This window comes from Zonotrichia albicollis, chromosome 6 (assembly GCF_047830755.1).
Source record: "Zonotrichia albicollis isolate bZonAlb1 chromosome 6, bZonAlb1.hap1, whole genome shotgun sequence".
Classification (NCBI taxonomy): Eukaryota; Metazoa; Chordata; class Aves; order Passeriformes; family Passerellidae; genus Zonotrichia; species Zonotrichia albicollis.
Window position 1 is genome coordinate 4,888,754 of NC_133824.1, and position 27,039 is coordinate 4,915,792.

Consider the following 27,039-nt stretch of genomic DNA (forward strand, 5'->3'; position numbering starts at 1 on the left):
AGAGGAACCTGGGTTTGTGCCAGAACATGTGGTGGATAGTAGTAATATGATTTCTAAAATGGAGGTGTTGCAGCCAATGAGCTCAGTATTTCCCATATTAATGAATTTTAAGGTTGGCAAGAAGCTGCTTAGACAAACACAAGAAGCGTAACTAGGAAGGATAAGAAATACTCTGTTCATATTACTCTCCCCACCCATATTTGTATGTACACAAAACCCCCTCTGTTTATTTTAAATTCTCCTCAGATTAAACAGTGAGATGACTTTAAATGACCAGTTTGGCGGCAGTTTGGAAATATTATATCCAGAGAGAATTTTATTCCCAAACTGAATTATATGTAGCAAAGTGCAAGTTAATAATTTGGCCATGAAAGAAATAATAAGATTAAAAAGTATTTCTTAGTATCAGTCAGCCATATGTATTCCAGAACAATTAGTGGTTTTGATTATTTGGATGAGGTTCCTGTGTTGGCACTTGCTGGGAATACAGCAAAGTGACAGTGAAAAAGAGTAGTATAAAATTTTAATTCTCTTGATACTGTCCAGAGTGGCAATATTTTTTTCCCCTGAGTTATTGACCTAAACATCTATTTTGATTTTGTTGAATCCTGAAAGGGATGATGCTTTAGACTTTTTTTTTTTAACTAAAAATGAGTTGAAACACTAATTTTCCCAGGTTTTTTAGCTTTCCAAAGCCTGCTGAAAGGAGACAGTATTTGTTTATACCAGACTCTTCAATTTTTTGAAGGTTTCCATTGGAACTACTGTAGAAAGATAAAATGTTTTGCATATTTGCTACTGTATATTCTGTTGTAGTTCTAACTTCAACACCAATATATTTCCTTTGCATTTGTGCTTTGAATTGGTTTCACTGATGAAGACACAATAAATTATACATAAAAGAAAGTGATCTTCTAAGATGATGTTCATTAGGCAGTTCTAACTTGTAACGCATCAGAAACCATATGCTTTGTGCATTGGCTCACAGCTGTAAAACTGACTTGAAATTACCAAATGAAGGCTTGGTGCCAGTTTCCAGTGAAACCAATGACAAAATTTCATTTATTTTGATGGTTCAGAGCGAACTGTGCAATATTCACAACTACAAATTAAAAGTTTTTGGTTTTGAGCCAGTCTCATTTTTCCTTCTGCAGGTTTGTAATGCTGAAAATATAGGCAAACCCCCTTCCCCCTTTTTTAGTGTATGAAGATATTAAAAAATCTAGTCTGTTTTTCAGTCATTTTAGTCCCTTCTGTTTTTTCACTGCAAACCAAGTAACTCAGGGCAGTCAGGCTATAAGGAAAAGGAGACTGAAGTGTCAAATGTTTCTGGTCACACCTCAAGTGATACAGAGAGCAGCATGCCTGTGTGAGCTCTCATAGCGTCTCAGGGGGTTGGAGGGGCAGGTGCTGTCCCTCAGTGTCCATGACATTGCCAGACATACCATTCCACTGCAGATTCCATTCGTAATCTGACCGTGAGCTCAGGTTGTAAAAGGAGAGACCATTTACTTTGTGGGGAGAGGGCTGTTCAAGCACCAAAGGGGCATTTTGGGAAATGATCTCACCCTTTGTTAAAAATCCATGTAATTTATTAATATCATTGCTCTATATTGTATGGAACTGTCTGTCATCTGCACTAGGACAAAGCCTGTAACATGCCGCCAAATTAATGGTGGAAGGCTTCCAAACTGTTGAAGGGATTTCTGAACATATATCCTTTTGTTGAGGATGTATGTTCAGAAAGAAAAGTGTGTGAGTGGTATCTCTTTCACGCTTCTCTTTTTTGCTTTCCCAACTTTTAAAAGATTTCTGCCCCTTTTAACCTTAGAAAAGAGGCTAGGCTTATGTCTTGTAGACTGAAAGTGTTCACTGTCTAAGAAGTTTGAGCCTCTTAGCCGGGAGTTCATGCTGGACTTCAAGTGAAAACCTATCCATAATCCTGGAATCATCATGAAGCAGAGCATGTTTGAGGCATTTACAGCCTCCTGGCATTGTTGCTGAGGGACAAATTCAAATGGCTGATCTGCCAGGCTTGTCAACACCTTTGAAATGTGCTGCCTCGCCTGGTCCCTCAAAAGACACCTTGGAGAGAGACAGGGAGCCAAAGTGACAGACAAAGCCAGAGTCCGCCTACTTGTCGCATTTTCTCCCCTTGTTTCCTTTCCTGTTTTATATTTGCCTTTCTTTTGGCTTGTTCTTATCCCAACACTAATGTTGTAATATTGGTAAGTGGTTTAATTAGAAGATTTATTAACTTGTGTTTTTAATCTTTTTACTGAGAAAAAGTACCAACAACTGAACATCAAAATAAAAGCTATTACACAATCCAATAGTTGGGTGCAGTCTGTCCCCTTTGAATTCCATGGCTAAATTCCCATTTGCTTTCATGGGAGCCTATTAAGGAACTAGCTAATGTTATTTTGTAATATGTATGCCACATGGGGTCTCAATTTAGTCACTTAACTAAAGGCACCCAAACAAGTGGCCTTCATTTTATTGCTGTGAATGACTCAAGTAACTAAAGGGGAAGACAAGTGCCTAATTTTAGTATGTCCACAGTTGAATATGGTAACCACAGTCCAGTACCATAACATCATTTATATGGGTTGGCATTTATCAGTCACACTGGGAATGGCTTAATAAAGAGTGCTTCAAAAACACTTCTGTTGTGTATATCCCATAAATCTAAAGTAAAAGCAGATAGCAAAGTAAAGAAGTAAATATGGAACAAAAATATGGGATTAGCTTGACAAAAATAAATTAATACCTGTCTGAGGCTTTGTTCATGTTAGTAATTAATACCTTTTTTCAGTTAATTTTTAATATTTCAAATAATTAATGTCTTAAAAATATAAAGCAATTTAAACTGTCATCAGAGCTGGGATAGGGCTTGTCTGGAGCAGCATTCTGCAATTTGGTGAAAATCCAGGTGCTTAATTTAGAGCAAAAAGAGTTCAATGCACTTGGTTATTAAACACAAAGCTATAAACAAGTGCTGCAATATTTGGGAGATAATGACCTCCAACATCACCTAATTTTTAAAAATTAGGTTTCCAAGCCACAGTAATATAAACTAAGATACTTGGAATTTACAAAGCCATTGTTTGCTCTTTTCATAGGATGAATATTAGAATTTCTCTTGTCTGTTTGAGGATTAAGGCCAAATCTGATTTTTTGTTACACCTTTGTAAAGCAGAATTGCAAGTTCCACTAGTTTTAAAAAACTGTATATATTCAGAAAGTATGGGTCTTTATAAGAATAGATGTATAAGTATCTCCTGGCTTTAAGTGTTAATCAACATATGCATCACACAGAGCATATGCATATGCCTGTCTCTTGAGACCACATATTTTATTCCTTTAGCACTTTGGCGTGTGAGCTTTGTGATTTATGCACATATATATAATGAGAAAAGTCTCATAATGTTTCCCTTCTCAGTGACACAATTGTGCTGGAGTTCTTTGCTTTTTGACAGCTTTCAGTGTGTGATTATGGGTTAGGCTTCTTTTGGTAAGCCCTGAACTATTCTTCATTTCCCCTGGGGAGCTGTGTACAGCTTCTGCATATTTATCTCAGCTCTCCATTTTTCATTTGAATCTTCTCAAGAAAGTGACAGAATTACTTCTGGCTTCTACTTAGTGGTGTGCAAGATGCCTTTATTGTTTAGGAGAAAGGCATATTCCAGACTTTTCTAGTATCCACCTTTCAAGCCTCAATCTTACAGGATGGGAGATCCTAATCTTCAGAATTATCTCTGCCAGTGGTCTTGCTTTGACCTTGTTTGGGCCTTCAAAACCCACATATGCTTGGTCAGGTTATATCATACTACTTCAACAGAAGATTTTGTCCAGCAAAATTTGGTAGGTCTTGAGAAGATTCCTTCACCCTAAAAACCTTTGTTGCACTCTTCCTTGTTCTTTTTTGCTGGTAACCCCAGAATCAAGGCACCAGTAAAATTTGCCAGGAAAATGATTCCAAGAAAAAGGTACTAACCATATTCTGTGTCTTTGTCCCAGGAGATGTCTGGGTCCTAGCAGGTTGACCGTGTCACTGTTGTCACGGTAGCAAGTCCACTGTGAGTAACGCAGTCTTTATGGGTAGTGCCAAGTGGTTATGTACTGTGAGTAACACAATCTTTTGGGATAGTGCCAGGTGGTTGGAAGCAATCTCTGTGTTGTCACGATTGCTGGGACATGGAACAAACCCAGGCCCTTTACCACTGACACGGTGAATGTCCTCAACCCTTTGGGCATCTGTCTCCTGCACCAGCTGTCTGAACTTGACGTGTTAAGAGCACATTTCCTTCATTAGCCCCAAGATCCAAACCAAGATTTCAGTACCAGCAGAAGTTCCTTTGTTTCTCCTCTGAATAAAAAGTGCATTTTATGAGAGGCAATGAATGCAAACAACCATGGGTGGGCAGAATGTCTGTTGGAAGCTCGTTCTTCAGCAGAGACAATGCGTTTCTGCATTGCTGCTGGGTCTTTTGATAGGCTTCAGAAAGAGCAGAAGAAAAGGAGTTCTTGGCCCTTAGTGATAACTGCCTAAGTTTCATTCCTGGAAATATGTGGCATGTATCAGGATGAACACTTACACTCCTTTCAGACACCAGCTTGACATGTTCTGCTGCTGTGGCTGTTTTGCTATCTTTTACCCTTCTCCAGGAACAAGTCAAACCCTGGATGTTATTGAAAAGACTAGTGTGCCTTTTCATAATTGATTAATTGAGTAAGACTTGAAGCTGGTGCTAATGACCTTCACTTACATCCTTTCTATGAACCTGCAGCAACTTCCTTGCTGACATATCTGTCAAAGATGTGTTTATTATTGAATAGTGCTTCCTTTGGAAGGATAAAAGAAAGTTTTTCTATCATATCCATTCTTCATGGGAAGTTTCTTTCAAGATCTATCCTTATTTCTGGGTCAGAATTCCATCTCAGTCAGAAACTTAAATTTTGTCAATTATTGATGTCTTTCCTCCACACATTGAATGCTAGTAAAGCGCTGCCTTATTTCTTGTTTCTCTTCTTAGTTCAGATTTCTGACAGGATAAGAAATTCCAGGTGTTTTCTGAGGCTCTTTCTGTCAGCAGCTTAATGATCTGGAGATGTTGTCATCTTTGTGTGCAGACTGTTCATATAGATGAGAGGCTGTCATGGCCTGTTTTGAGACTGCAGTCAGGACTGCACCCATGATTGGAGAGAATGCCACTAGCTCTTCAGCTAAGTGGGTGGTAATGTTGAGAAATTTCACCTTCCCTGTCATCTGATGAGCATTCATGTGGTGCTCTTTTCAATTTCATGAGATCCCTGGCCATCTGGGAGCATCTGGGAATGGTGCTGCACTTGGCAGTGTTCTTGCAATTTTTCTTGGTATGAAGAACTTCCATTACCTCTCTGGGGTAAATATGCAGCCTTCCTCTGGGCTCATGTTGTGTCAATATACATGTGTGCAACCACTGAAGTAGAAAACCAGCTCATTTAAAAGTAAGATTTTTTTCTAAGTATGTGTAGAGATTTTCTGCTTGCAGTGGACATGAAGAAAGACAAAGAATAACCTTTTCCTCTAGACAAAAGAGTGGAAGGGAAAATAATGTAGAAAGAAAAATTACATGGTAGAGAAGAGGATATTTTCCCTACTTTGTTCCATGGCATGACTGTATTTGTGTACTACATCAATTTACTGGTAAGTTGCCTCTCTTCCTTTCCAAAATCTGCATGTCAGAAATGCTAACAGAAGTATTAGCACATTGAATGGGCCATCATACTGCTTTTGGGAAAGCATTAGCCAGGGATGCTAAGCCTCACTTCTTGCTTTCAAAGTGTACCACATGAATGAATAGCATTAATCATCACTGTTAGTCATTAGCAAGTAACCAGTTGCAACTACTGGGATCTAGAGGCAATTTTTTTCCTGAACTTGCTTTTCATGCTGACATTTGCTTAATTAGTGGCAATAAGGCAGTAATCCTTGCTACTGGGGTCAGAAAAATCTGACACCTGCTGCATCATGGGTATAAATATTTCATAAAGATTCTATCTTTTCAAGTGATGCCCAGTAGTTCAGGGTTTGACTCTTAGCATGAGGGAGCCATTGTGGACTGCTTGTGTTAATTGTCCCGTTGCTTGCCGTCTTCCAGTGCCCTTAGGAAACTTGCTTCACTTTAACCCCCGTTTTATGGCTGCCTCCTTTTCTTCATCATAGATAAGAAAGATTTCGTGATGCTTTTCTGTGCTATGTTTAGAATCTTAAATTCAAGACCTGAATTTCTCAGGCAAATTCAAAGTTAGTCAGGACCTCCCAGGGTCTGTCCCCCAGTAAGAACAGAGAAAGAGGAAGCCACTGCAGTGGTTGAAGGGCTGAGTTATACAAAGGGTTACTAAACTGCCCTGGCACCCACCTTCTTTCTGAGCCAGAAGCAAATTTGAAAAAGAAACTGCTGTGCATCACTTCCCTAGCAGAACATGCTGCAGACAAAAGGAACCGAAACCACAACTAGAGAATTGGATTTCCCCTGCTTTCTCCAAAATAAATATTTGTTTGCAACAAAAGCAGCCGGAAGAATGAGACATGCACCTTTGACACTAAAAGCTTGTGTGTTTGTGCCAGCTGCAGTAGAGGTATGATCCTCCACTGAGTGCTACCTAAGGTCAGGCTGAGCTCCATCTCCCCCAGCTTGTGAATTAACATCTTCAGCTACTTGCGCTAAGCAGAGAGAGGAAGAAGGCCCAGGGAGTCCAGTGGGAATCTATAGCAAGTGAAAAGGAAAATGAGCAGTGAGGCTGCCTCTTGGAGTTGCTCCCTACACTGCTCCTTCCAAACAGCAGCATCATTTCCTCCACAGCCATTGTGCAGCAGCCTCATGTGCTGGCTTTTGGAATGAGCTTCAAAGGGAGGAGATGGGTACAAAAGTATCTGTAGAGGAGCCCAAGCCCAGCAGGCAGCTCACAGCCATTATCTGGATAAGCAGCTCCAGGAGATGGTTAGCAAAAAGGAGCGGCAGTGAAGGTGAGTTCTTGGGAGTACAAGGAGTGTATCCACCTCTGGATGCTGCCTTTGAAAGGATCCACGCATCTCTTAGCAGGGCTCATCCTTTAAACAAGCCCAGTACTACAGATCTGTGCTTTGAGCAGTAGCTTAGCAGTTAGAAGCTTTAACTAGAAAGAGGACAACACCCTTCCCCTCATGGTTTGAGTGGGTTTACACACCAGTTCTCCATTGTCTCAAAGGTGGCCCAAAAGAATATATTCCTTCTGTGAGTGGTTGGAAAGGCAACAGATTACTAGTAGAGGACATAGCAGAGCAATGTTTCTAGCTGATGGAGTCAGCTGGAAAAGCCTTTTCTGAACTCTGGAGAGCTGTTCATCAAGCATCCTCATAGGGAGGCTGTGCATGTGACAGATATTCTTGTACTTTGAAAATTGAGTGCCTCATAACTTGGTTTTTCTTTGTTTTTCTTGTACCTTATGCTTCAAGGTAAATTGACCCTTTAATGGCAAATCTCTGTCTCATATATTTTCTTTATTGCACCTTTATGTATAAAGGCACAGTAAAGAAAATGTATGGGACAGAGATTTGCCGTTAAAGGGTCAATTTTTAAAAGCAGTTACCACATGAGATTATCTGGAGTACCACAATTATGGCCTTTCGCAAGCTGAGGGAAATGTTGTGGTGTCTCATATGGCACCATTTGCTAACACTTAGCCGAAGAGATTTTTATGGCCAGCAAGCACTCTAAATTCATACTGTTTAGCTTCACTTTTTTTTTTTCTCTTGTCCACTTTTCCAGTTCTCATTTTCAGCTGTTACCTGGCATGAATTTGCACAGAAGAACCTCCCCTGTCATCTGAAAGCCAGAAAAATCCATTCAGATTAGGAGACGGAAGGAGATTTAGAAAGAGTCTCTCTTGGATCGTGCTTTTGCCTTCACAAAAGCCATATTTTTATTATGCCCTTACATAACCTGTCCCCTGTTTCAAATACTGCTTGAAAAAAATCCTCCTTCGTACAAGAACATGACCAGCTGAGTAAATAAAAAAACCTGTTGAACTTGTGGATTGTACTTACTGAGGTCCTAACTATTTTGATACATGTGCCTGCATAGCAATACTTTGGAGAGAAATAGTGATATTGAGACACATGAAAACAGTTGGTAAAGGCTACAAGTTAACCTGAAAGCATATTCCTGGTAACACAGTTAAAGGAAAGGGAGAGGTGCTCAAAGGTAAATTCAGGTCAGTTGGCATCTTCAAAAACAAGACTTGGATGACTTATAAAACAAAGTCATATGCAGAGAGGGAACAAGTCACAGAAACACCAAATTTACCACAGTGTCATGAGAGTGGAAAGGAGGAAAAAAAATGACAAAAAAGAACTCAGCAGTAAAATGAATATATTCATGCAGTGTCAGTCTCTCCAGACAAGAAATGGTGCCAAGCAGAACCGCATCAGCGTGTGGCCGCTTCTTGCACTGACACTAAAAACATCTGTTGAGGTACAGCGTTTATACTGTCTGCCAAACAAGAGTTTTTTAATCTTAAAACATATGCTGGAAATAGGAAAATTTGGACAAGAACAAAAAGAAAAAAGAGGGGTGGGTGGCCAATAAATTAAAAGTGAGAAGTGGGGAAGGACAGATTTGAGACAATGTTTTCCACATAGTGCATCACAGTTAACTTAAGTCATCTCAGGTCACCAAGGAAAGCAAAGCTCATGAAGAAATTCTCGGATTGCTCAGAGAAGTTGAAGGAAACAGAGTGGTGCTCTTCATGTCAGGCTTCATCCTTTAAAATTTGGGTTTTGAACAGTTAACCATAAAACACAGGTTTTAACAAAGGTTTGGGAATACGTCTAATTTGAGATGCAAGAACTGATGCTGACAACAATACTCTTATTTTTCAGGCATGCATATCTCACATTTTTTGCAGAAAGGATGTATTTAAGCTCCTCTGCTGAGCCAGAGCCTAATATTGGCTCTTCAGAAATTGTGCCTCCAGCCTATTTGGTTAAATGCTTATCAAGTAAATTGTGGATACATACAATGAGTAAATTATTTAAAGATTATCACCTTTACATTTATATCTCTGGTTGAAGAAGCTAGAATGCAGAATTCAGAAATATTTCAGTGAGAATAATTGTCAGATATGACCAAAGAAGTTATTCAAATATTTCTAGGATATTTTTCAAATAAAGTCCCTAAGTATTCCTTATGATAAAATACTCTCATAGAAGGCAGCTTATTTTCATTTCTGAAATAAACTATATATTTTAAAGTACATTATTTGGTGAAGATATGTAAGTGATCCATTTCCCAAATATCATAATCATGTATGAATAGAAGATTTGATTTTGTGTCACAGACCCTCTGAAGTCAAGAAATTCTTTCATTCAAGTGAGTGTCTTTTTGATACCATTTCAGGTTTACAATATGTGGTACGTGTCTAAAGACAGAAACAGACAATGAACTCTCTTCTATACAATTTTCCACTCAAATAATTCCATGTGAATTTTAAAAGAGAAAATGCGCCTAGAGTAAAATGCAGGCCCCTAGAAATCAAAGAGGAAACTCCCACTCTCCAACAGATTTGAGATTTCAACTCTAGAATACTTGACTTTCAAGTACAAAAGATTTATGCTCAGTGAATCACTGAATATGGTAAATTTCATGTTTTCAAAATCTACATAAAATTAATTGTGCTGTATATCTTTCAAGATTTGCTTTATTTTATTTTTGTTCCATTTATTAAATGTTATATTTCTGAAAAACACCATAAAATATTCAGATGAATGGATTATACATATCATGGCTTACAGAAGTTTTTGTTCCTTCTAATATGTCGAATGGGAAAATTTAGACTTTGGATTGTGGTAGATTACACCTACTGTAGACAATTTATTTCTGGGATATAAAACATTTTGGAAAATATTAAAATCCAATTCTAAAATGAGTTGATGAGATGAAATGGGAGAGGTTTCCTGAGGGCAACACTCAGAGCTACAAAAATTTCTGCCTATTTGATAATTTTTGTCTTTGACTGAGTTCTATATATTAGGTCAGTATGTAGCTGAGTTTTATTTCACTTGTAAAAATACAGAGGTTTTGTGTGCCCAGATAACAGTTATTTTCAAATGTTTTTGCTTCTTCCTGAATCCTAAGAGAATATTTTCTATGACCTTCAGAAAGCAAAAGACAGTTTAAGCCTATGGATATCTCTCCCTTTGTTGTCAATGCATCACAGTTGGAAAAGCTGCAATTAGCGCAGGCACTGATGAAAAATCTCATTGGTTCTTCTGTTTAAATGCTAGTAAACAATTGCAGTTATTTCTTCAGGACTGGAAGACAACAACATTTTGAAAGACCACTAGGATATAAAGTATTCTAGGCTGAATTTTCAAATCAGATAATTTCTTAAAAGTTTAAGATCATTCTGAGGTTTCAGAGCTTTTTTCCCTCCCAGCAGGAGACTTTCCAGTGATCTGCAACAAGTGGCAACATAGACCACGTGGAAATGCATCTTGCAATATCCTTCTTCCAGTGAATGTTAAGTTTCTTGTGAGACCAAAGGTTTGGCTGAATCTTTGGTATATTTTAACACATCCTTACTTTTAGGTCTGTGAACTAAATTTGCAGATTATTTCCACTTTAATTTTCATTCTTATTTCTCAGAGAAATCCGACTAACCCCTTCTTCCTTGCTCAACATCTGTTTGTCTTCTTTGGTGAGAATCTGCACACTGCTCATTGCAATATGGAAGCCTGAGCTGCCAGTGAAATTTTGGTGACTAATAACTGTTGACCTCCGTGTTCAGAAAAAATTCATACATAGTGGATTAAATAAATGCATATATTAACATGTGATTAGAAAATTCATCCTCTGCTACTTGTCTGGGCTCGATTGACCATAATCAATGACTGATTTAGGTCTTGGATTCTATAAAAAAGCCCCAAAACTCCCAACTGGTGACATTTGCATTTTCTTCAAAACTTTAGACAACACAAAGAAAAGCAGTTTAAGGTTTCACCAAACTGTTGAGTTTTGAAAAAACATTTTCCCCCTTAATTTGAACCATAATTTTCTTAAAGAAAATTGAATTAAAAAACCAACTAACATGTTTTTGTAATTAAACAGAGTATTGAGCTATGCAAACAATAAAGATCCTTGTTTGAAATTAATTCCTGTCCTGCTTCTGGGATTACCAGGGGAATAAAATTATAGCAAAACAAAACAGAAAAACCTGCTACAGCCTAGAACTTGCACTTTACCAGAAGCAAAAGGAAATTTAGACTCAATAGTTTAGAGTTCTATTCTGTCTCCAAAACGCATGATTTGTTATAAATTTGACAATAAGAAAAATCTCATCACTCCTGTCATCAGAAGACAAAGCTGTACCTCTAATTTTTATTCTTTACAGCTCACTTGTTTACTTTTCTTCCTCTGTACTGAAGGGACATATTGAGGTGATTCTCAGGAATGTGAACATAAGAACAGTGCATCAAGTCAAGAGATAGTAGTTGTCTACATTTTAGAGGAAAAGTTTCCTCCTAGGGCAGGAAGCTTGCCTGGAAGTAAGAAAGGTCTCATAGAAAAGTCTGAAAACCTTTAGGTTGACTGTATTCTTCTTTTATATTTATTTGAAAATAAAAAAGAAACAAAAAAACTCACCAACTAAACCACAAGAGGCAAAATCTGACCTGTGATACTGTGTTTAAAAACCCCAGAAGCTGTTTTTAGAAACAGGTCATATTTCCACGAACAAACATTGCTTGTCAATTAACATAGTGAAACACTCAAATTGGCTTCAGAAGGTTAAGTCTTGCAGGATATCATGGTATTAAATATATCAGTTTTGGGGTCTCAGTCTTCTGAGGGTGTCAGTGTGCTGTAACTACCCATCAATCCTTTGCTCTGTTGAAATCTAACCATCTGGTTTGTGTTGAGCCTCTTGAATAAGCTACTGCTCCCCTTGTTCTTTGTGTACAGAGCTGCCTTTTGGAACACAATATTTGGTCAAGTTCCTTGGCCCACAGATTTCTTCTTCTTATCCAGTTGTCCTGCCCCAAGTGCCCCAGTTGTGCATGGGCTCTCAAGAGTCCAAAGTCAACATTGTGGAGGCATGGGCATGCTGAGTTTGTGGTTGAGGGCACATCCAAATGTTGCTACATCCCAGATTTGGTTCAAATACTTAGCATAGCCCATTTATTCTAATTAAATAAATGATATTTCTCCAAAGGAAAGAAGAATGGGGAGAGAAAATGAGCAGGGATCAACTGCTGAAGTGTTCCCTGTGTCAAAAAACATGAGCATTCCTGTAACATTACACTGACTCTGTCACCAGGGACACAGCGGCCCAGTTTCAAGTTTTTGCTCAATGCTCCAAGAGTCCCAAGTCACAAAGCTGTGCCCATGACTTAATACTGCCAGCATTAAGAAGATTTTCTGGGGAAAATTTTCAAGTACTTTTTTTTTTTTTTTTAATAATGTTTTCTTCAAGTTGAAAAGTCATATTGCCTCCCTAAGGGCCAGAGGCTAACACGTGGAATAGATATCAATGAATTGTTTTCATCCTACAAGCTAATGACCAGGTCAAAATTCCTTTAGTCTCTTCCTTCTCGATTGGGGAGTTTTAAAAATAAAATTTCTTTGCTATGCCACCTATTAGCTAAATGGTTTGTTGACCATTTTTATAAAGTACATGTACACATTTTAAATGCTTAAAAATGTGTCAGAATGTTGATTTATCTTGTTACTTTATTAATTTTTTTGTTCCAGCTTCCATTTCTTCGGGCTGGCATTCAACGATATAAATTTTCAGCGAATGCGTATGGTTATTTTATATCCTTTTAAGACAGGGGATTTTGCTGTATCACTCACTACATAATAAAATAAATGGAGGAAAACTTCTCAGAGCGCGCACTGCCAATTTATCCTAGAATGTCTCGGCTTGTACTGGCGCGCGGCCTGACCACTGCAGCAGCACGGCGCGCTCCGGCCACGCCGCTCCATCGCCAGCTTGCTGTGTGGCCCTGGGCAAATAAACGAGCCAGCCTCGGTTTTCCTTGCTCCAAAGGATGGCAGAGCTCATCTGCAGCACTGGAAGAACGAGACTTGCGAGGGTGGAATGAGTGAGCAGCGCTTTGATCCTGCAGCCGGGTACGGGGCAGCCCAGCTGGGCTGGCTGTGCCAGCTGGGCCCCGGCAGGATGGGCAGGATTCACTCTGGGAACCCTCCTGCTCTACTGCCGGCCACGGGCTGTGTACAAGTCATGAACAGGACAGGACTGCTAGGAATGTGCCTTGAGCTGCTTTATTTTCCAGCATCAGTCTCATTACGTGGTTATGACAATGGGAAGACGCCACCAGCTCACATCCCTGGCAGCAGACCAAGAACTTCATGATACAACTAAATTTATAAGTTTTCTGACCAATCACACAAAGCAAAAGCATATTGACGGCAGTTCTACCCAACCACTATAAGCACATGTACCTTTGTTAAAACAATGCTTGCTTATTTCAAAGAAAATACCTGTTTGTAAGCCTTAAAACACAATGCACAGAGCTCCATTATTAAGCTTAAAGTTTCCTAATATCTTGCTAGATAAACTTTTCTGTAGCTTAGGGAGTTATTCTAGACAAGCGTTAATACACAGACCATTGTTCTATTTGCCCTTGCTTTTCTACATTTCACATAATTTTTCTCTTGACCTATCTCATGGCTACAGCTTAGCTGTAATCACAGTTCTGCTCTCTCTGAGGCCTGCCTTTTGCAGCTTTCCCAAAACCCTCTGATTTTATGGATTCCCACACTGCTGAAGCCATGGCTGGGTTCCCTGACTCCATAGAGCTCTTCCTGACTGTTTCATAAGTTAAATGAACCCCAGTAAAGTAACTTTTTATGATATTGTGAATATATTAAAATGTTTAAAACTATAATAGAAAAGCATACTTTATGAGTGTCGTTAACAATTTCTCTATCATGAAGAGAGTGTTTCCACCTATTCTAGTATTTCACACTACTTTCAAATAGACAGGCAGATCATATCTGTGTTACAATATTAGCAATATTAGGGTCCAAAACTTAATTCAACTCCTTTATTACTTTTGCAAAGTGCACACTTGCATTTGCCCCATATTGTGGGTGACTTGGATCTGCACATAATATTAAACCAGTTTTCTTAGATCACTAAGTCACAACAAATGAAGAACAGAAATAAAACAGTAAATTTCAGCAAGAATGTAATTTTTGAAGTGTTAAAAGCCTAGAGAAAATTTCTGCCTGGATTTTCAAATTTTTTTTAGAGATAACCTGAATTTTGTCAATATTTAAGCATTGTCTATTTAATGCAGGGAAATTTCTTAATCTCTAGTGTAAGAAAGTCTCTTTCTACTTTTCCTTCCTCCTCTTTTGCTTTTTTTAAAATTACTTTTTCCTCTCTTTTCAATTTTCTTTTTTTTTTTTAAGGAATTGTTTTTTGAACAAAAAGAAAGAAATTTCTAAAGCGCACTCCTAATTCACTCATTAAAGAAGATAAACTATTAATACTTTTACCTTTTCCCACCCCAAGAAAGAATAATGATGCAGGTCAGGATCTGCTACAATAGATTTTATATTTTACAAGATTTAATCTGCAGAGATGAGTTAATATTTCCAGGGAGTGGCATCTCAATAGTCGTTAATATGTCTCCCTCTTATAAATATGATCTCAGATGATTGAAAACAAAGTTTGAATACTAAGGCAGTTAATTAGTTTGGCTCCAAAAGGCACCAAATAATATCTCCTTCAAAACAATCTCTAAGTGGATGAGGTTCTTGGAAATACTATGACATACACCGTAATAGTTGGTTGTAAACATAGATCTGGAGCCTTGTTCCTGACCACAACAGAAGATGCTAGAACAAAACAAATTACTCCTGTACATGCCATTGTTGCTTCCTGGAAGGATAATTTCTTCGTCTTTGAATATGGATATTCACCCTTTATAGCCATAGAATAGGGGTGTGCAAACTCTGTAATACATTTAGACTGGTGTAAAACCAAATCAGGACTAGAATCTGAACCTGAATTCAGAATTACAAAATCTAGCATAATGTTATAATTCCAGAATTTAAACAGCCAACTGGCAGAAAACTTTCTCTGTGACCAGGTATAAGTAACACCTTTTGCCTAAAAGGCAATAGTCCGTTTTTGTGTCTTGCTTTAATGTATTGTAGAAGGAGCCAGAACTACAAAAATACCTTCATTTTTTTGCTGAGAGGATCTTACTTGATAAAGAAAATCCGTATCTCAACATGTTTGTGAAATTAACTTTTCACTGACACTTGATTTCAATGTCTGAGTAAAGGGACTTCAGTAGTGCCGGTGGGTAGGGAAGCAGAATAGAGAAGGAGCCATCAGAGAGACTTGAGACAAAGCCAAGTTCTAGGGAAAATATGCACTATTACGGCTCATTGTAATTTAAGTTAATACAAGAGAAACCCAAGAGAGAGGTATATTTGGAATCACACCCACAGCACTCATTCTTTTTGGAGTGGGATGAGAACTTATGTACTAGTATTGTCCTGTTCTTAATATTAACTCAAAAAGCTGTAGCATAAATACCAAAATTTCTGAAAAAAATAGCTGCATCTATATATTCTATGGAAGACTGTTAAATACTGGTGTTGTCTGTTTAAATTATTAGGTATCATCACAGATTAATCTATTTTTAATGTGGGACTTGGAAAAATTCAAAGAAATCTTACATTTTGTGTATAAAGGACACACACAAAGTCCAAGTCTCTTTTCTTTGGCACATCTGCAACTTTAATATGTCTCGTGCAGTTTTTGAAATGTTTTTATGAGAAAATATAAAATGCGTATTCTTATATGTCAAGGACCATATAAACTCATCTGTGAAGTCACACGGGCTTCACTTTGCCCTCTGACGCAGTCTTTGATTCCTTTGTGTTTGGAAGATCTGAACCCATCTGTTTTAACCAGCAGAAGGAGAACAAATGAAGCAGTGTTTCAACAACTGAAAACCATCACAAGAGACACAGATCAGCTTAGACTAGAACTAAACCGATGTCAGAAATATCACCACCACAAGCTTCCAGTCCTTTAACTGGTACTTATCTGACCAATAATGGCTGAAAGCCATCTATCATTGCTTAAACTACATGATGATAAAACCAGAGTCTGGAAAATATCATTACTTGATCTATTTGGTAAACTTTCAAATATTTCTTTTAGAAGATTTGCCAGGCAAACAGCATAGTATAAAATTCAGTTTTATTTAATTTGTGTTTTATTGCTTTTAAATTTAGCTTGCAAAAAAGGACATGATTAAAGAGCTACAGCTGAGTGAAGGTACAAAGCTTCTGTTGTAGAAATAGGAGTGATTCTGGGTCTGTAGATAATTTGTAGCTGTGTTTTAGCCCAGAAAATTGTGCTGCAGGGGTGTTTAGTGGGTTTAGATGTGTTTCTGAAATCAGCTGGATAGGTTGAACGCAATATCTTACTTGACCTTTTTCTTTGTTATGGCTACTGTTGGCTGTGTCAAGGCCAAAATATTGGTACATCCAGACAGACCATCCATTCCTTATTTCAAAGTAATATTACAAAATTCATTCTTTCATTGCCAGAATAAAAGAAAGGCTCAGTCAACAAACCAGTCCTTAACAAAAACACAAAATAATGAAACTTTTAATTGATCTTTGTTTTCACTGTAGAATTCAGTCAAAATAATTCCCATCTTGATGTAAACCTATCCACAAATCTTCCTACAAGCATCTTTTGGATTTTCTGAAGATCTCACGGCCTTGCAAACCTGAAATAAGAAAAAATACATTTAGGTTTCTTTTAAATCTTTTCTCTTAAAGGCAAAAAAGGGACAGAATTTATTTACAGAGATCTTTAGTTTTACATGTGTGACCCAGGAATATTTCTGGACAAATTTCATTATCTCTTCTGTATACAGGAAATGTTTGGTGCCTGTGAAGGCTGGTAGGTGTATAGCTGAGTTTTGATGGGCAGTATGCAGGATTGGAACATGGAAACATTTTCTGAGCTGCTTTTGGGGCTGTAGAAAAGGAAACTTCCCAGCTAAGGGGGAGGTACTGCAAAGAGGTTTTCTTTGGGCTTTAGGCAGGACAGGTCAAGCCTTTGAAGTCTTTTGAAGGGAAATGAAAGTTCTGCCTCAAAAAATTGAAGTGGACACCAATAAGCTCCAACATTGAGATCACTGCTGGAAGACTTTTTCTTTTGTATTTGGTAAAAGAAAAGAAAAGAACCAAGGATTGATAGTGATTTATGCAAATATGACAGGATTTGCTTCTCAGGGGGAGATTTGATGAGTGCTGAATCTAAAGCCTCTTTCCCAAATGTGTCTTCATTTCCCCTGTCTGAAAAGAGAGGCATGTGTAACTGAGCTCAAGCAATACCAATTTGCATTTATGTAGCACGTTCAAAATCAAAAGCTCCCAATACTTTTTAACAATATGCATAGCAAAGATTTCAAAGACTTTTAAAATGCAAAAGGTGGTAAATGCATTTGCAAAACAGCTGCAGACATTGTAAAGGAAATTGTAAAATTGCCCAAGCTTCAATTTTTCAAAGACTGTGATTTTTTTAGCTTTTTTTTTTTTTAACTGAATAGACAACCTGTATGTATGGGCAAATATCTAGGAGAATAGACTCAGAACTCTTGTAATATAGAACAGAAAAACTATTTAAAATAAGTAAAAATTGACTAATTAATACGAATTTTTTTATTTTATTTACTCAAAAAATTATTTCTTAAGTACCAGGAAAGAGCACAATAACTGTCTCCAAATTTGCTGTAGATAAAGCAAAAAATATTTTAATCCTTCCTGATGAAATTATAATAGTAGTTCCAGCATAGTTGCTAAGAAATAAACAGAGAATTTTTTATGAACAAAAAGAAAAATATGTTATGGCAGTTTTAAAAGTAAAAAGCTGTATGTTCATGTTATTATGAACATTATGAAAATTTAAAGCAGTTCAGTTTTCTGAAGTTCTCTCACAGAATATTAATAATAAATCTTCATAAGAGAAAATCTTTCTATAGTCAACACTATAATATTTTTCAACTGTAAAGACAGTTAATTGAAATTAATTAATTAAGTAATTAAAAAATAATTAATCAGAAAAAGGTTTTTTCTTTGTGATCACTAATGCCTGACCTGTAAAAATATATTTTAAAAAAATCCAGTGATTGTTATTCCACAGTTGAAAGAGGAAGAATCAGTCTTCTGGACAAAGTTTTTGAAGATGGGAAAAAAATAGCAGCAGTAATATGACAATACAGGATGAGTGATGCAGTCAGTAGTTAGAACTTTGATAATGCACCAGCTTTTGAAAAAAATTACAGTAATGGTCTTGCATATGATGAAATGTAAGACAGTGTAATAATTTCAGGTAAAGTCAGTGACAAATTTTTTGCTGAGAAATAGAAATGTAAAGTACATAAACATAATGTTAAACTAAAAAGGGTTTCACTCAGTAACATATTCAGCTTCACAGGTATCTGACTTCGTGTTTTGATTCTCACCACTGTCAGTTACGAATAGAAATCCATTCTGGAAATCATAAATACCACTGAGACACTGAAACATCAAAAAAGGTTGAATACAATTTCTTTGCATAAAGGACTCTGCATAGAAAGATTACACAGTACATTTGGATGCTTCTAGAGTATACCAGAAATTTTTAAACACTCCACCTTACAGTTGTAGTGCTTTCAATTATTAACACCTTCTGGAGTTCTTAATCTCTCTTCTTACCTCAGTGCTGTAATCAAGAAAATGTTCTCCTTCTGTAGATAGACATGCAAGCAGAAGCTATTTGATATTGACTCTGATGTGCCTGAGCTACAGATTAGAATTAATTAAAACCATGTGCAACAAAGAGTTTAATGAATTAATTTAAAACAATTATGTATGGAAATTATACAGACAAGCATAATTTAAAAAGTAAATTCAAGTGTCAAATAATTTAATTGCATGCTTGAGGGTTTAATTGCATGCTTCAGGGTGTTTTAAACAAATGATAGAAAAAAATGTTAAGTGCTAACAAAAGTGGTGCATCCTCTAAAGCACTGCCTTTCATTTTTCACATTGTTCCATACTCCATTCTAGGAAGACTGCCATGCTGTTTCAGAGACACTCCATAGTCAGAAGGGATTTGTACACATACATATGCTTTCCAATACTGGGCCTTTATTTCATAATTTTAACAAAAGACTAAAGACTTGAAACAGGCACTGTTAGTGAATCAACAGCATTGAGAATGCACAGAAGTGATTAAGCATCCTCTGATGCATTTAGAGATTGAAAAATAGCTCAGAAAGCAAAGATATTTAATGCAGAAGAATGGGTAACAGGGCACTATGGGCATTAGAAATATGAGACCACCTCTTAGGGCAGCCAGGCAGAACACCATGAGCTGGTATAAATATCACCAGTGTGTCTTTCAGTAAGTTAATTCAGAAACAACTTCTGAACTGTCAAGCAACATGAAAATGGACCAAAGGGATTTGCAGACTGCAAAAGCAAAAGAGGTAGCTCCAAAGCAGTAGTAACTATGAATCACCTTTGATTGACACATTGCTTGTAGCAAGGAATTTTTTGATTCTGTTAATTTCATTAACTACAATACTTGAAAATATGCTTTGGGAAACCATGAGGATACAATAACTAGTTGTGGGAAACAGTACACTGACTCATCTCTCACTGAAGTCAATGGAAAAACTATGATTTACTTCAACAGGTTTGACCAGCTTCATGTCTGAAACAAACAAAACCTTTGACAGGCTTTCATGAATCATGAGATAAAAATATCCTCGAATTGAGGCTTTGAACTTCTCTGTATGTGAGATTTTTGACTTGAAATACCAGGAATAGACCCTTCTATTTAGCCTTGGACAACTCACACTAGTTGCTGTAAATGTCTCTCTTCCCTCCACTGCATGTTGGCCAACATTTGGTGACACTGATAATTATTTGTGAAGAAGAGTGGCATACCCCAACAGTCTCCCACGCTCACCAAGAACACAAAGCTCTACAGAAACCTCCTTTTGTGTTCTCAGAATTAAAAAAAAACATTAATCAAAATTATCTCCTCTAATAATAAAAGGACCCATCATCTGCCTAAAAATAAACACTGGAAACAAAACATAAAAACTGCAAACTTTAATTAGAAACACAGAAAATTGAACATGTCTGATTCAAACTTTTGGCTTGAGTTTCTGCCCTGAAAATAGCACAGCAGATCTTGGCTAAATGCAGGATTTGTTCTGGATAGGCACCAGGAGCACCCAGGCTTCTCAACACTGCTCAGCCCCCAGCCCAGGGCAGGCTGGGAGAGGATTTTCCCAGGTTCCCCTCACCCATGCACAGGAGGGAAAAGATGCTTGCTTTGGCTGATCCACTCCAGACACCACACCAAGCTTCCATCAGCTTAAAGAGCAGCCTAGAAAATTTGCCTAAGTCTTGAGTTAGCTCTTTTAGATGCTGTTGAAGGCAGTTGTGTCTCTCCTTTCTTCAGCTGGTTTTTCATGCGGTCAGTGAGAGAAAGTGAAGCAAACAATTGCTGTAGTCAATAGGAAGATAACTGTCCTTTTAATCAGAATTGCAGGAATTTTGACTCCCTTAGTAGTTGTTGCAGGGCACTTGTTAAAATATTCCTGTTGTGACTGAGTTCAGAACTTCCTGTTCAAGGAGACAAATCTTTTCTCTGAATTTACCTTATCAGACCAGATGATACCTCTCTCTAAGGTACCTGATATTTCTATCCATTTCATTGCACTAGTATGTATGAAGTCATAAATAAACCCTGCTTAAATATGGGAATTTCTCTGAGGCTGGGGCTGCTTCTCTGAGTAGAGCCAAACACATTGAGATGCCAATCACCCAACAGTGGGACTGCTTGCCATAATATGAAGAAACAACAATTGAATAATTTTCCTTAGTATTTTTTTCCTTTAAGAATGGCATCTAATTACATTGCAATATAAAGAAATGTAGGAAGTAATAGATGGCAATTTAAAATGACAGAACTCTGTGTTACTTTTTTTCCCCCTAAGTTCTTTAGATGCCTCAAGTATTAATTATATTTTTTTCATGATGGTCTTGATCTGCCAAGCATGTTAGAGGCAGTAGTTTCATGAGGAATCTAAATGACTTCTTCTTTCAAGTATCTTGAATCCCTCGTACATACATACGAGCACAGTACACAGAACTGATGCTGATTTAGCCAACTTTTTCAAGCACTAATGTTTTCATAGCATGTCATTGAACTGGTAAAGACGAACACACTTTTAAAGTACTTATGAACAATTGTCTTATAAACTTTTATGCAGCCACATAATGGCTAACATCTGCTGATGCTCAAACTACTACGGCATGAATTTTAATGAGTTTGTGAATTCTTTTGTCCTTTCTGATTAACTCTCGTATCTGCCAGGTACATTTTGTACTGAAACATGGGGGTCTAGAGGAGAAAGGTTTTAAAATAAACACAGAACTCAACTATTTGCTGGTCACCTAGAGCAGCATTGCTGAATCATATGGCTTCTGTGAGGCAACATGTGAAAAAAAAATTTTGAGGTACTGGCAGATAGATGATTGCTTCAGTGACTGTGCTGGCCTGGTTGGCCAAGGATGGGTGACAGCCACAATCCCTAAACACACAGGTCTACTCTTATTTCCCTTAAAATGAGTTCAGGCCCTGCAGGCAGGCACACTTCATACCTGTGTGAATACAAAGGACAAATCTCTGTTCTTTCTCTCTGAAAACAATGAGAAAAAAATCTGATTAACCTAAAAGGCAGTAAAGATGGTTTCTTCTGTGGTTTTGAAGAAAAATAAAATAGGAAATTATTTCCAAAACTGAGATAAGAAATACACGAAGATACAAAACTGAACTAATTAATGGGACTTTGAGGACTAGAAATTCAGAAAGGAATACAAAATGGGATGAATGTAAAAAATGCTATCTGTGAGAATAAAAGTAATAATAGCTGAGGTGAAAAAAGAATCTTAAAATGAGAACCCAGATAGTAACACGAAAATCTAAATAAGAAAATTTTAAAAAGATGATAAAGAACATTTTGATTAAAGCATAAGAAAATAAACAAAAATAAAGATCAGTAAAAGGATAATATACATAATTTGTGTGTTCAAATCAGCAGAGACAGGTAAGTTTCATATCAAGTATTCAAATGTCTAGTTAAAGCAATCTGCAAAATATCAGGATTGTTCTGAGAATTTGTAGATTGTAGAAACTGTAACAGAAATTGTCCATCTGACTGGCTGTGTAGCTTAAATTTTTCTCCTAGAAATTGTCTGTACAGATTACTAAATTATGAATGTATATGAAAGGAAAGACCTTTTTAGAGTTAGTCCCAAGCTCCATTAACTTCTCTATCTTTTCCCCTGCAGTGGCCAATAATGTGCACTCAGTAAGAGAATAAAAATGGAGAATACTCCAAAAAACATTTTTGTTGCATACTCTTCCAATCTTCAGTGACCAGTGGCTCAAGTATTCTTTTATGTTTAGTGGTCTACAGTGGATTTATAGCTCCTTATTGTGCCTGGTTTCCTCTTGGACACCTGTAACCTTTTATCATGAGCACAATCACGCAGCAAGGAGTTCTACATCTGATGCACAGGTGCTGTAAGGAACCATATAGGAGGAAAAAAAAATTAAAATGACTTTCAGGACTGATAGGAAAAGAATGTCAGAAAGTCAGTTCTGTTTGCATAACAGAACTCTTCCAGTGATTAAAGAAAAGTGGATGACGTGGTAAACTGTGACTTTGGAAGTGATGGATTTTGCCCTGTGAGTTTTCCATACCAAAGAAAGAAAATAAGTTATGTGTACACAGACCAAAGAAAGAAAATAAGTTATGTGTACACAGACCTGAGAAAATGAAGTATGTGTTGCTTGCAAACAAAGCAAGGAGGTGGTTCTGATAGAAGCCTGAAAGGTTTTGATGACAATCTTATTTAGATGAATGATGCTACCCCTTCTGGAGGGTTGAATAATACTCTTGAAAAAGTTGCTTGTGACATGAAAGGAGAAGGAATTGCAAGTGTCAGTGAGTGAATTGGTAGCAGAAGGAAAAAATGTGAAAAAATCTTTCCAGAAATCTCCTATGGAAATAGAGTTCTCTATGAGCACTTCAGGACAGAATTTCAAAGATATTGCAAATAGTCTTAATTCTCAGATCAGTTTCTGATGCAGCAAGCTGCTTACTTCAGAAAGGTAGATGTAATTGCAGGTTGAGTGGTTTTAATTCTGAAGTGTAACCACACTGTTGTCAGTGGAATAATGCCAAAGTCCACCACCAGTTAAAGATCTAGTGCTTGTGTTTGTTTTGTTTTACAAAGGAAAAATGTAAATCATAACAGAAAGTTTAATAAAAGACACTCTCTGATAAGCTTATTGGGTGAAAGTTTTGAAAAAGTGTCTTGGGATAGGCAAGTTCTGAAACACAGTGGATCCAAAGCAATGGTCAGTTTGTAAGTGTTAATTATACATGTTCAATGGTAAAATATTTCTTATATATGAAACACATTAATGCATTTATGTAATAAAACCAGAGCTAGTTGAATGTCTAGATTCCAGAATGGAATTCAGTGGGCTGAAAGTTCAGGGTGCCTGTTGGCCAGTGAGCAGCCATATGAAACCTCACTCTCTTGACTTTCAAACTGGATCCTGCAGGCCAGACCTACAAAGGAATTTAGGTTCCCCTTTCTTTTACAGAATCCCAGAGATGCTTAAGTAGGGGTTGGGAGCCTGAAATCTTTGTGTGTCTTGGCTTGTATATGCAACATTTTCTATAGACTTGTGCACAAATCACAACCACGAAGGAACACCTGGGGAGGGAGAAAGAGGAACTGATCTCACAGCTTCATATGTTTTTTATTACTAGGTAACTCTTTCCATGCAGTGTGTGTGTACAGAATGGTTGGGGTCTGGCTCCCAGGGAGGGCAGCTTACATCACAGAGTTGGGAATAAACAGCCAAAAGTTCAGCACTATTTAGTAAAACCCAGACCAAGCTACTTGATCTTCAGACATAGAAAATACATCTTTTGCAGTCTGTGGAGTACTTTATTAGCTGTCAGTAGATATGGCATGACTTTCTTTCCAATTTCCCATGGCTGCAGTGTGTCGCCAGAAGTATCTGTTAATTTTGAATATGTTCAGTGTTGGTGGATGGGGTGCAGGACAAGGTTGAAATGTCAAGAAATTAATCTGAAATTTTCTGGATTTCTTCCACATTGTGGGATCCAGCCCATACTGCAGGTGGTGGTCCTATAAAACAGTTGTTTTTCACAAATCATTCTGCCTTGCTCATTAATTTAATGAACCAGAGGGACATTTCCCTGCAGTCTTTTTTAAGAAAAGGGCTATCCAGACCTACATGTCTGCTCTCCACAGTCTGCAAAGTGTTACACCTCCCTTGTCAATGTATATGTGGAGACAGAGAATTCATTGGGCGTTATGGACCAGCCAGCTGAAAAGGGAGACCAGATCTGGAAGAAGCAGAAAGTGTTAAAGCCATTTCTTATGTGAAAGTTATTTCACTTCAAATTGCTGAAAATGCAGATTTGTCTCATTTTTAAAGCTCTATAGGACAGTTTACACAAAAACCCAGATCAGCAATAATTAACATTTATGGAGTTCATCTATTGGACATACTTTTTCCTGTTCATGAAACAAACACAGTTGCACAGGTCAGCATTTTCAAAGATTCCAAACGGAAGGCTCCAGGGACTTGCTAAAAGACAATTAGTGCTCTTTTTTTTTTCTTTTTGTTTTGTTTTGTTTTGTTGGTTTGTTTATTTTTTGTTTTGGTTTGGTTTGCTTTTTTTTTTTTTTTTTTTTTTTGTGTGTGTGAAAGGTTTAGGGGTTCCAACAGTTATGTAGTCTGAAATCAGAGCAAAAATAACATAATCCCATTTTTGTTTTCTGAGGAAACAATTTAGAGAGAAGGTGCTATCTAAGAAGGTGCACCAGACAAATGGTTGGGTCTTGGACCTAGAAGCTCTTGGTAAGCACCTTCCCTGCCCATTGAATTGCCAAACAGGTCTTTCTTCAGTCTCTTCTCTTCAGCCCTCAGTATTCATGTAAACAATCCAGTGTTGATTGAAGAAGACAAAAAGGAGAGACATTTAATCTAGATACATCTGGGAAGACACATTGTTCAAAATCACCAGGTCCTGCATACCGCATGGCAAATGTTCTTTCTCCCTCTTCAGTTGCACCCTGGCTCTGAGATGATTTAAAAACAGTGTGTTTCTGTGGACTATGCAGAATTTGCTGCCTCTAGCAGATTCACTGCTTCTCCAAAGGCATCTTTAGAAGGGACATTTCAGATGATGTTCTCCAGTGGTGCTGAGTGTGTGCGTGCTAACAGTCCCCACTGCCTGTTCTCACTGGAGAGGAGTTAGAACAATTTTTGACCCCAAAAATGCTGTAAGGCATGAGTTAAATGATCATTTTGATTCCTACAATTTCCTGACAAACAAGGGCTAACATATAGCTTACAAATTCAGATAATTCACCAGGGAGCAGATACTTAGAAAGAAGAAATGATAGATGAGATGGGATATAGAGGAGCTTTTGTACAGCAAACCAGATAAAATTATGTTTGCTCCTGAGTGCCTTTGTGTTGTAAGGTCAACTCTTTGGTGGAGAGAAACAATACTGGCACTTAAACAAGATTAGGAGCAAGAGGGCATGGTTGCAATCCAAGTTTGGGAGGGGCGGACAGCACTTTGAGGAACTGGAGGAACTGGGGACTTATGAGAAAGAACACTGTAAGCAAGCTAAGGAAATGAAGGGCAATTTAAAAAAAATAATTGGCTGACTATGAGCATGAGCTGGCTATTTAAGAAACTTGGGTTCACTTTTGCTTGTGCCAGGTACAAACTGTTTCATCTGCTTCAGGGAATAAGTCTAAGATGTCACAAGATGAAAACCTAGTGTAGTTTGGAGAAGTTGGAAAACTTATGTAAGACGTTATTTTATTAATTTAGGACAGTCTAAAATCAGGTAGTTATTCAGCCCCTGTATACAAGGTAGTTTAGTCCTTGAGGAGAGACAAAAAATATCCAGACTACGCTGAAAGAAGACTTCATCCTTCTTTCCCTTCCCTCCTGCACTCTCCCATCCATTGCCTTTCCTCTACAACTGCAAGTCTTTGTGCAGCTAGTGAGTGAAGGTGATTGGGAAATGAATCAGTTTAAAAATAAACCTTGTGCTGGGTTAGTTTTAACCTGGATTGGTTTCCTGATCCGGTTCCTAGTGCAGCCAACATGGCCAACAATGTCTGTATCTCGCTTTACGGCCGCAGCCTCTGCCTTCTGCGATTTGCATTAGCCTTGCAGCTGCTGCACGTGTGCTCCGTAGGACTCTCAGACCACACTAAGGAACACTGTGCTATGGAAAGAGAGGGCTGGGTCTTCCATGTGGGGAAATAACACTGTACTCAACTGGAAATGTTTTACTGGAAATGTGTCTATTGCCATCATTCAGGCTAAGCTTACACAAAATAACTCAGTGACTGAAATATGCTTGCCATAAAACTACCTATGCTAATTTCAGACTTTTCAGTGATTTCATGGCTACTATAAATGTTCTTATTCTCATATAGCATTGCCAGTTAACAAGCTTTATAACTCTGTTCAGAAACTATTGTGAAGCACTCTTCCTGTCCTGAAGTGTAGCCCTTTCTAATGGACCTTTTTAATTCTCAGAAGAGAGGTCTGAAAATAGTGAATACAAAAATCATGGTTTTTACTGTTTAAAAAAAAAACATTTTAGGCTCATCACCACTGGACTTTACTTTTTCAGTTCTGCTATCAGTCTAGCTGCACAGCTGTGCTGTCTCAAATTTAATTGTACTCTAATCCTGCAGTTCTGCCCATCTCCTCACCACCTCTAAGTCTCTGCTTAAACTCTCCTTTTCTCTTGACAGGTCTTAGCAAGTTCTGCCTTTGATCTTTCCTTTCCTTTTTCCTTTCCA

General features: G+C 37.6%; 1 long non-coding RNA gene across 2 annotated transcripts in view; it reads left to right on the plus strand.

Moving 5' to 3' along the window:
• LOC102074764 (uncharacterized) overlaps positions 1-12,767 on the plus strand; it is a 68,544-nt gene extending 55,777 nt beyond the window's left edge. For both annotated transcript variants that reach the window (XR_012580695.1, XR_012580696.1), the window contains one exon: positions 10,462-12,767. This is a non-coding gene — a long non-coding RNA (uncharacterized LOC102074764). The remainder of the gene's footprint in view (positions 1-10,461) is intronic.
• The last annotated feature ends 14,272 nt before the right edge of the window (positions 12,768-27,039 follow it).